This window comes from Syngnathus scovelli, chromosome 8 (assembly GCF_024217435.2).
Source record: "Syngnathus scovelli strain Florida chromosome 8, RoL_Ssco_1.2, whole genome shotgun sequence".
Lineage (NCBI taxonomy): Eukaryota > Metazoa > Chordata > Actinopteri > Syngnathiformes > Syngnathidae > Syngnathus > Syngnathus scovelli.
In genome coordinates this window covers 16,689,801-16,701,151 of record NC_090854.1, presented here as the reverse complement: position 1 = coordinate 16,701,151, position 11,351 = coordinate 16,689,801, and the positions used below count along the sequence as shown (strand labels likewise).

The window sequence follows — 11,351 nt, the reverse complement described above, 5'->3', positions numbered from 1 at the left end:
TTGGTAATAAAAAAAAATAACATCCATCGCCAGAGTTTTTATAAAAGTAAGTAAAACAGTACTATATATTTAAATGAACTATTTGTTTTGTTTGGTTGGTCTACTTCAGATGCACTTTCCTGGAAGCTCGCTCATTGTATATTCGTCACTACCCCCTCCAGAGCCGCTTGACAATCTACTGCAAAATGTTTAAGATGAGCTTTAAGGTAAGGTAGATTTTTTTTCTTTTACATAAAAATAATTGTCCCTCTCCATTTGTATAAAATAAATTCATTATGCATGGCAACTTTTAATTCAAAAGGAAGCATTTGCTCATCCAAGGTAAGTGTGTGAGCACCACTTGGGGTCTATCTGTGTATGTAGACTGGACTCCTAAAGTGAGTAAGTTTTGCGCTGACAGGTCTTCATGTTGGAAGTTCTCCTTGACTTCCATTTAATGGGGCCTCTTACATGATCATCCCATTTTAAATTCGCTGTGTGCACGCGCTTGTCTGGTCGCTCGCGCGCGTGGAAAGTGATCTGTCAGAAAGGGGCTGAGAAGTGTGAAAAGAAGTGTGAGAAAACGATATAGTGTGTGCGAGTGGGCGATGGCTGTCAAATGAAATCTCAGTCAGTGCTGCTGTTATATTAAGCCACTAACATGAAAAGATGAAAGTTTGCACAGCCTCTATTTTTGGTCACTCGTTGGCGCACTCTATTATGAGTGGGAATCACAAAGTAACTTGCAGAAATATGTACTATAACATGACGATGTTGGTAAATCTTACTACTTACACTTTATAGTCCCAAAAATTCTTCATCACAACAGTCTGAGGTGAGTACTTTTCCACGACTGGTTCTCTCAAAATATGGTCCAGAAAGTTGACATGTGATAAATGAATGTGTACAAAAAAAAAGTGTTATATGCATAAATTAAATTGTATGTTGAAAATGAACTCGGAATGAATCTGTCACATGGAGTGTTATTTTAGAGGCACAGCGGACACAAAATTCATAATACAAAATACCTAATCTCACATTTGATTTTGAAATTGTTACACTAATACATTAGAAAATCATGATGAAAAATTAGTCAATATAATAATAATCACCCTAAAAATGGCTCCGTAAACAAACAACACAATTTGGGTCAAAAAAACAAACCAAAAATTGAGTTGTTTTTTTTCCCCCTTTTTTAACCCCCCTACTTTTTTTTTTTTCACAAAACAACCCTAATTATTTGTCAAAAAAACAACAACAAACAAATGAAAAAAGTTGCTTTTGATCCAACGTGAATAAAACATCTCTCATAACAGCACTATTATAATTATATTAGAACGAAAGGTCATTGTAATCTATTATTAAATATATGCTTGGGTTATTATTATCATTATTATTTAGAAGCACAAGAAATAGCTCCACCACAAAGTGTTTCGGAAATCCCTGACAGGAAACGAAATGCCAATCCAGTTTGGGCTTCTCAGCCACTGCGAGCAGAAACATGAGCAACCTTTCTGCAAATCTTACATCACACCGTCATCAGTGTGTGGATGCCTCGAGGAGATTGTTGCGGTGAGGAAGTGGCCCAGTGACACGGCAGGGATCAGGGCAGGAAAACGCTCACTTCCCGCCATAGCAGGAAGAAATAGCAACGTTTAAACATTTAAAAGCTTGCAGACGGCATCCCCTACTGTTCCATGAAATCTTTATGCCGGCGTGCTGTCACAATGCCAGGAGGCCTGCTGAGTGATGCTTGGAAGTCAGTGTGAGTGCTTTTAGAACAACTTTCACACTCAAGTCTTTTCTATACAGTCAAAACTGTCCAAATCAACCCCCACCAAGTTACCTTTCACAGGGTCAACCATCGACCCCCCACTGAAAGGTAGCAAGTTGAATGAAAGAGCACAACAGAGGTCAATGACTTAAATTGAGTAAAACCAACCTGCTAAATTTGAGTAAATTTCACACTGCCCAGTTCGATAACCCCCGCTGGGAAGATAAAATCTGCTTTTTTTTTTTTTTTTTTAAACATAAAATTCTGAGATAGAAAGTTTAGCCATTAATTCTTGACCTCAAAAAGAAGCGTACTTTGGTTATGCAGCAGTGCAATGAAATAAAACAGACCAACAGGCTTCTAAATGGCTTCAAAAAAAGTTTTAAACTGACTTAATCAAAGTCCAGATTTGAATCTGAATGAAATGCTGTGGCAGAACTTTTAAAAAGCCATTCATGCTGGAAAATTCTTCAATGTCGCTGCACAAAAGCAATTCTTCTATGAAGAGTCGTCCAAAATATCAAAGTCAAAAAGTCAAAGTCCGCTTTATTGTCAATTTCTTCACACACAAAGAAATCGAAATTACGTTCCCACTATCCCACGGTGACAAGACATAGTACACAATATACATACAAGTAAACAACACAAAAAAATAAAAACGACGAATAAATAAGAGTGATGAATAAATAATAAATAAACAAATAACACAATAAATATTTCCAGGGAGATGTGAAAGACACTTTAAGAAAATCAGTTGTTGCTGATTGTGGCTCAAAAAGTTATTAAGATAAGGCGGCAACACAAGGCAACTTTTTTTTTTTTTTAAATCATGTTTTTGTGCTCCTACTTGAGTAAAAATCTTGCACCGCCGTGACGGAAAACCAGTTGTTAATGTCAAGTAGAGTCGTTGATGTTTTGTGACCTTCCATCTTAATGTACTTAATGTACAGTAACTGACCTTCTCATATTACCTTTGTCTAAAAAAAATGGATATTTCTTCAGGTTGTGCCGAAAGGTCATGTCGGAAATAGCAGCAGTAACTAAGTGGGGTTGAAAATGCGCACTCCATGCACATCCTCCTCACATCCTTCCTACTCGAGCTCAAATAGGATCTGTGTAGGCAGCGTGGCATCCAGATGAATCCTTGTATTTATCTGCGTATGTGTGGGTTCCATGGCTGAGATTTTGGGAAGTATTTCAACGTATGAGGTATGAAAAAAAACAAGCCGATTTGTCACACGTTTGTAAATCAAAGATGAAAGTACTTTTGGATTAGATTATAAAAGTGTCGATGAATGCAACGTATTGCAATATATTTTTATTCCCTTCGCATCGGAATTTGTGATGCGGCTCTTAAACGTGTTGTGAATTAACTCTTAATATTTTTGCTGTCAAATCCTGATCGGTAAATTATTTAGTTTGTGCTTCAATCTGTCACTTTATTGCTTTAATACTTTTTTTAACATTCAGAACTGACAGACAAGCATAAAAATAAATTCAGCTCCGTGTAATAAGACTGCATTTACTCAGAATAGTTCAAGTGAGACAATAACGATTTATAATATTAAATATAATGTTAAAAAAAAAAAATTGAATCAAAATTAGGCCTCTGCAAATCTGGATAAAAATCTAATATGTATCAAATATGTGTAGCTTTAACACTTTGATTGGATACACCTTATCAAACAACAAAAATAAATATACACCTAAGATAAATAATTGCAGAAGATGTTCTGTAGAGTAAAGTGTATGTTTTTAAATCTATAGGGGGGGAAATTAATCCCAAGCCAATTAAACTCCATGTATCATTTAATTGGCCCAGGGCGGGAAGGCCACTTGACCGAGGGCTGTTTTTCCCGTGGCCGTGAAAATGTGCTCTGGAAAGTTCGCGCTTCAAATAAGCGAAAATGAAGAAGCCAAGGATTTTTTTAATTTAATTGTTTTCTTATCATTCCTTTTGGTGTTTCGGTTTTTGTCCTTGATTTCCAGTTTTCCCTTTCGTCCATTTGAGTGCAGATTCGTACTAAATACGCCACTGCACATAAGTTGTGTGCTTCAGTGCGCCGCTTGAACGCTGCTTAGCATTCAAGAGGAGTCCTCCATGCTCAAGTGCTCCCAGCATTACGCCTTTAACGCCCCCCCCCCCCCTCGAGATTGGAAGGGGAAAAAAACAAGATAGAAAAAAGGAGGACAGAACATTGTGCTGCACTGTCCTGCCAATCGCTGGACTGTGTGTGTGTGTGTGAATCGGAGACTTCACAATCACATCTCATCAGCAAAAGAAAAAAAACGAAACCACTCGCGGGATGACTATTATTACTACTACCCTGACTATTTGTGAAAAACGATATGCAGGTCCCACCGAATTGTGATTTGAGCATCGTCGCTCACCTCATCAATGACTTTGCACTGCAACGAAATGAATATTTATCAAAGCTATAAAAAGGCACAGGAAACAATTTATTCATCGCACCCAACAACGATGAGAGCCTCACGTCTTCTGGCCACATTTGCAAAAAACTAGGACAGTAGAGCACAGACCTCCCAAAACTTGTTTTTTGGTTTATTTTGAGAAGATTTGGACGATTCTGGATATCCACCTAACATCCTCTCAAAGATAAAGTAGCCACGATAAAGTTGGGACATCCAATATTTTGCCACACAAAGAGAGAAGACATTCCTCCGTGAATCCACCTTTGACCTTCCCACATCTGCTGCTTTTTGCAAAAACCCTGCTCAGAGCAGCGAATCACATGATGACAGGGCCGGAGCTTAAAAACCTGAACCCCCCCAACTCCCCGTCCGACTTATTAAAGCCCTCCAGGAAGAGTCTGATGCAGTGAAGCAGAAGGAGAGTTTTCTTCGATTTCATTTCCGTATGGTGTACATAGCAGATCTTCTCCTTTTGGTCTTTCTTCACTCAGTCGATGAAATCAAAAACATTCCCCACCTGTTTTTTCTTTTCTTTTTCTGGCTTGTATCCACCAAATATGTCCTCCAGCACATCTGATTAAAGGGTTGAGAATATTTTCCTTTCTCTTGCCACACTTGTCAATGTCTTTTCTTTTCCTCAAGGTCTTCTTGCTTGTTTCCTTAGTGATGACGACCTCTCTTAGATTGTGTCCCCGCCCCGTTGAGGGAAAGACCTTGGCAGAAGAACAGAACCGGAACCACACTCTGATCAGGCTACATCATTAAGTAGATTTGGGATCTAATACGAAATATTATCCCTTTGAAAAGATATTTAAAATGGCAAAACGAGTAACGAGGCATTCGAAAGTTGAAGCCCTGAGTTCATCAATTATCTTGTCTTTAAAAACACATTTCTGGATTCACCCTACAGGATGATTTTCTCAAACTATCCATTACTTTAATTCTTTTCCACGAGGGATTTCCATCAGGATTTTTACTCACACTTATGCATTCAAAAAAGATGATTTGCCTAATGGTGTGGCACAACATCCGTAATGAGGCTCATGTGGGAAGCTAATTATCAAATCGAATATCAGTCCAAAGCACAAGCGTTCAAACTCAATGCCAGCGGGTAAATAAGTTTGCTGTCAGGTTGATTAGAAGCAACTGTGGCTCAAGTCAAACAAGGTCTCTACTTTCTGGACCTGGATTTGACACCTCTTATTACCGTAATTTCCGGACTATAAGCCGCACCGGACTATAAGACGCACCAGCTAAAATTCGGGGATATTTTAGTTTTTTTCTTACATAAGCCGCACCAGCCATAGTAGTGTTTCAAAATAGTATTTTTGTTGTTGTTTTTTCTTCAAGACAATATTGGAGCACAGCATTGTGTAGACACAGAAGAAAATGTGAGAATGAACGTCAGCCCGGGCAAATTACTCTGCACCCAGAAGAAGCAATAGGACAGTGCATCCCCGGCATCTCAGTGATCATTTTTGCATGGTGAGCAAGATGAAAGGCAACTGACTCCATATTTGATTGAAGAAGAAAAAAAAAAACAGCCACACATAGTGTCGAAGGGAATAAATAATACAAGAGCATGCAATGGAGAGGAAAAAAGTGTGTGCAGCAAATGAGGTGCCTTTAAAGCTGCTGTACAGAAGTGCTCTGTTTAAAAAATGTAACAGTCAGGCTCTCAAGGTTGGTCGCGGAAAAAAAAAATAAGAATTGGAGTTTTGCAATTAAACATGTAGATAACTTTTTGTTATGCTCGTTAAAACTGATCGAAAAAAAAACCCAGCCCTCTCTGGTCCATCTTGTATCTCTTATTTGATTTTTTTTAGAAATTACCACTGTGACCAAAGAAAAACAACCAATTGGAGAAAAAAATATTTTATTTGCACTCACAGCTTTTTTAACTTTGATCAGAAAGGGAAATAAAATCTTCACCATCTGCCCAATTATATATTCTGTGTGTACTCTTAAGTCTGTTAAATTTGAGCAGGCTCACGGGGCATGTCTGAGAAGTCAGAAATAAGTCAACACAACACAATTGGTTCTTGCTTTTTACAAGTCCACGATTATATCTTGGCTGAGTCCTTCCTGGTTGCCTGGCAACCACACAAGTGCCAACAACCCTCCAGGGAATCACTTGCCTGCTCGGAAATATTTTTGCTCCCACTCTTAATTCCTTGAACCAGAGTGCGATGAACTAAAATTTCCTTTTATCCATTATTGGCAATAAACTAAAAATAATAATGTCAACCACCATGAAGATAAAGAATTAACATTCCGTATAACGGCTTTTGCGTCAGGCGCTTTCTTTTTATTCATTTCAAACTTCTTTGTGCTCTACAAATGATTTAGCTTGGACTACCAAAAAGAAAAATGGCAATGCAGTCTATTGGGAAATCGGTATAGTTATCTGTCGAGGTCTCTTCCAATTTAAAAATGACAAAGATGAAAAGTAGTCACACTGGAGATAGCCGGAGTACACGACAGTGTGTAGAAAACGTGACAGCGGGTGATGATGGCAGATGATCGATGTGGCAGCAGAGAGGAAGGAAAAAAAAGACAGTTGATAACCGGATGATAAATGCCATGCATTTACGGTGGAAGGAAGACTTTCTTTTTACTCCTTTCCCCGTGGACCTGTTTGCTTATCTGTCCCAGTCTCCTTGAAAAGGATCATTATCATCACGTCAGTGTGACTTGATGCGGGGATACCACGGAATTAATTACACCGGCACAATATAACGATAGCAAATCAAAGCCTAATATGGATGGATGGATGGATGGATGGATGGATGGATGGATGGATGGATGGTGACAGTTTTTGCATTTGAATGAGGCAAAATAATGTGCTTTTACTCTCGAATATATTGTTATAATCATTTGTTCTAGATGTACTGTAATTATTTTCTGTATAAAAATCAAATTTGGTGTTCAAAGAGTCTTTTTTCAAACTTGAGTCTTGAATCAGGTTCGTCTTATATTCGGGCCAATACGGTATTTGTTTTTTCTGCTGATATTACATAGCAAATCAAAGCATAATATAGAGGATGGATGGATGGATGGATGGATGGATGGATGGATGGATGGATGGATGGATGGATGATGACAGTTTTTGCATGATTTGAATGAGGCAAAATAACGTGCTTTTACTCTCGAATATATTGTTATAATAATTTGTTCTAGATGTACTGTAATTATTTTCTGTATAAAAATCAAATTTGTTGTTCAAAAAGTCTTTTTTCAAGCTTGAGTCTTGAATCAGGTTCGTCTTATATTCGGGCCAATACGGTACTTGTTTTTTCTGCTGATATTACATATCGTAAAATCCATGCACTCTTAATACTATTTAATTATTATTGTCGAACTTTATTGGAATGTATTCTATCATAATACAACTTCATTCTTTGAAAAATATTTTTTTTCTTACTCTTTTCACATATTGAACATTCACATAACTCTTCACCCTCCAAAACACCATTTGTCTTCCGACATCCCGCATGAGACAACTTTTTGATGAGTTGTCCAAACTTTGTGCTGATCAGTGTCCTGTCTGAACGGAAGTTTAGGATATTTTGCCGTGAAAAAACATTCCACTATAAAGATAAAAAAGGGACTTTTTTTTTTTCAAAGCCGTCTGGCATGATCTGAAACTGAAGCGTAACAAATAGAGTACATATGTGCATGCACATTGAGGTAAAAACACGACCTAGAGGGAAGGCAGCAGGAGAGTTTTTTTTTTTTTTTATCCACGCAAGAATGCTTATTCGGCCTCCTCCCTGTGGCGGCTGCGTATGGAGGTGTATCAGGCGCACCCTCTGGGAATGTTCTCTTCATCCAGCTGCTCTTTCATGCGACTCAACGTCTCCCCTAGGCCTTCTGTATTTTCCTCAAGGTCAATGCAGATATAAAATGGTGCAAAGTGTTCAGGTCGAGTTAGGGCAGACGCAACGAGGAAAAGCAGAAAAACCCAGAGGAGCTCTCGCATTGCACCTTTCTTCATTTTCCATCCTCTTGTTGAAAACACTTTGCCTTGACCCTAGCTCACTCTTACTGGATTGAAGAGTACATTTATTGAATTTATATCTTTCTTTCTTGGGTAAGCAAACGTACTGGGTGACCGGTTAATACAATAATCGACCCATCCCCTGCCACAATATAGAATTAGACTATTTAAAGACTCAAAACACATGTTCTTATCGCATTTGCTGCATTTATTTTTTCTAAAAATGTCTTTTAACATCCTATTGAAATTATACAAATGCATTTAAACACACATTGTGACAGAGAACAAGAGCAATGGATAAAAAAATATTGCATAAACAGTATAACAGCGTGTTTACTGTGTTTAAAAAAAAATCACATTTGTTTCCAAACTATAAAAATCAAATATCATCTCACAAAATACGTGTCAGCATTTTAAAATGAAACCATGTCCAACAAAAAAGTAGGCTGTGCTAAAAGATACTATTTTATACACTATAGTATTTTTCCTGTGTTGTTCTTTTGAAATTTGCACATCTCAAACGAGTTAAGTGTGCCGCCGTCTTGTGGTCAAACGTGGGATTACGTCCGTTCTGGTACGTCTTGGGTTCCCCCGGAATGAGCTGGACGAAGTGGCTGGGGAGAGGGAAGTTTGGGAGTCCCTCCTAAAGTTGCTGCCTCTGCAACCTGACCCCGGATAAGCGGAAGAAGATGGATGGATGGATGGATGGATGGATGGATGGATGGATGGATGGATGGATGGATGGATGGATGGATAAATAAATAAATAAATAAATTGCAAAAAAAACAAATTTTTGAAAACAAGTTTTGTATTCCTACCTTGTGTAGTCTTGTGTAGTTGTGTAGTCTTGTGTAGTTTGTCGCTTTTGGTTTCATACACTGAGTAGTTTTCTTTTATTTATTTTTTTCGGGGGGGGACTTTGGACATCATGAACACAATATTGAATTCTTTGTTGTTTATGTGTGTCTGTTTGTCTACATGCACATTGGCCGGTGTGATCATTTGAAAGGAAAGCCTTGCGAGTGGGCGTGAAAGCGACAAGCGAACATATGGCGGTTGTGAGACCTGCAGGTGTATGTGGAGTGTCAGGCATGCAGGGCAACTCACGCTACCACGAGCGGGATAATTACACTCTGTTTCTTTTGAGGTTGTTTAGTTACTGAGGTTTCATGTGACAAATGAGGGAGAATAATCCTTAAAAGGAGTCAATGGTGCCTCGATGCTGAACTGATGCATCCCTTCGGAAAATAACTGGCACCGAGGATGGAGCAGAGCAAATTGAAATTTGATTTTCTAGCACATGGTGGAAAATTCCCACATCCAGCTTATTTGGTTGACCTAAATGAGTGATTTTCAAAAGTGTGATATGTAAAACATCACTGCATTAATTATTTTTTTCCAATCTACTCCAATACATTTTGGTACAGTAATTCACTTTACAACATTTGGTCTCTCCCAGTTTAAATTTACAATAAGACTAAAGAAATTTTTTTTCAGGTTTTCCAGGATTTTTTTTATAACAGTCTGTAGGAACTATGTTTTGAGTCTTTATCAACATTTTTTTTGTTTTGCGGACCTCCGGGATATCCTTGGTGCTTCCCGTGCATCCCCCCAAGGAAAAAAAAAAAAATCCCCGCTCCATCAGTGTTGTCAAACCAGCAAATAAATCTTGTTTCAAATGTTTTGCTCATCTGCCACTGCTATTTTGACAAAGAGTAATGAGACAAAGATTCTCATCATTTTGTTTTAATAAACAATAGTCGGTCAGACTTTTGTCATGCTGTGGCGTATTAGCAATATGGAGCCCAAAAATACTCGACATTTCTGTAAAAAAAAAAAACCCACTGTATGTCAATTATAGCATCATCACAGTATTATTATTAATTAATTTATTATTTTATTTATTTATTATAATTATGCGTAATATCGCAAATAACTTCTCATTAGAGACATTAAATCAATGGAAATTAGGAAAAAGAAAATATCATCAAAACAGAACCCATATTAGTGCCGGTGAAGAATCTAGGGCTTCTTTTCCACGTCAAGAATAAATTATCCTTAAAACCTTTTTGAAATATACAAGCTCATTATGGAATGAGATACTTCACTTGTCTTTAAAAGCACATGTCGGAGGGAAACATGTCTGTAAATAAAATGGATGACAAAAGACTAAGACACAAACAATCAGGTCACTTTGAGTCGTAAATAAATGTTCTTTTCACAGCCGATTAGCCAACATTCATTTTTTCCATAGTGTGCATACACACTGGGCATCCTGGCCGTCATTTACCGACCTGTCCATCAAATATGTGGTCACCATGGAAACAACCCGTTTCCAAGCTGGCGCATGGCAGATGCGGTGATATAATGGAGGACCAGACGGAGCCTCGTCTGCCCGGCGAGGCAATGTTCTTAAAGGGCTGGCACGCAGACTGTTGTCTTTTCCAGTTTGGTGGTGTGTGTGTGTGTGTTTTGGAGGGGGGGGGGGGACACAAAGCTGACTGACACACATCATGTTGCAATACACACGGAAGGAAGCTTATCGCACGACACCATTATCCGATTTTATTAGGTAAATAAAAAGAAGATTACAAGTTAACATGAGTCAGTTGGCGCCGTAGAACGACGGAAGCAGTCTGGGAGGAATGATTGAACCGTAAAGACGTCTTGCAGGTCAGAGGTCGGTGTTTGTGTGCATTAATAGGCGTTATTTTCAAGTATATTTTTGTTTGAATTCTGAAAATGTACAATATTGTACTGTGATTCAGTTAAGGCAAACCAAAATCAGCTGAATCTCTTTGAGTTGGACATTGGTTAATTTTGTCTGATTAAAACTAATTAAATATGTATTTTAACTTGGACTTTTTTATTACGAGTCCACATATTGGACTATATAGTTTCATAATTTAATTTGGAAAGAAAAACGTAATCATTGGTAAACAAACAAAAGAAAACATCGGCATCAGCAGCTCACCAGACTGCACACTAAAACGCTCATAAAGTGTTTGGGGATAGTGATGTAATCCCCGTGCATTATTAAGTTTGTCCGTCCTGGGATGGTTCCATCCAGTCGCTGGCTGGAGGAGCAGACGAAACTTTACAGTTTTATTAAATCGCTATATTCCTGCATATTGTTTCCGAACTTTTATGAGCTCATCCCGTTAT

The 11,351-nt window shown here is 38.1% G+C and overlaps 1 protein-coding gene across 1 annotated transcript in view; it reads left to right on the top strand.

The window, feature by feature from the left end:
- Positions 1-11,351, top strand: part of st6gal2a (ST6 beta-galactosamide alpha-2,6-sialyltranferase 2a) — a 43,084-nt gene that overhangs the window by 948 nt on the left and 30,785 nt on the right. The window contains exon 2 of the mRNA XM_049728626.1: positions 110-206. The gene's annotated coding sequence lies outside the window, so the exon portion shown is untranslated. The remainder of the gene's footprint in view (positions 1-109; positions 207-11,351) is intronic.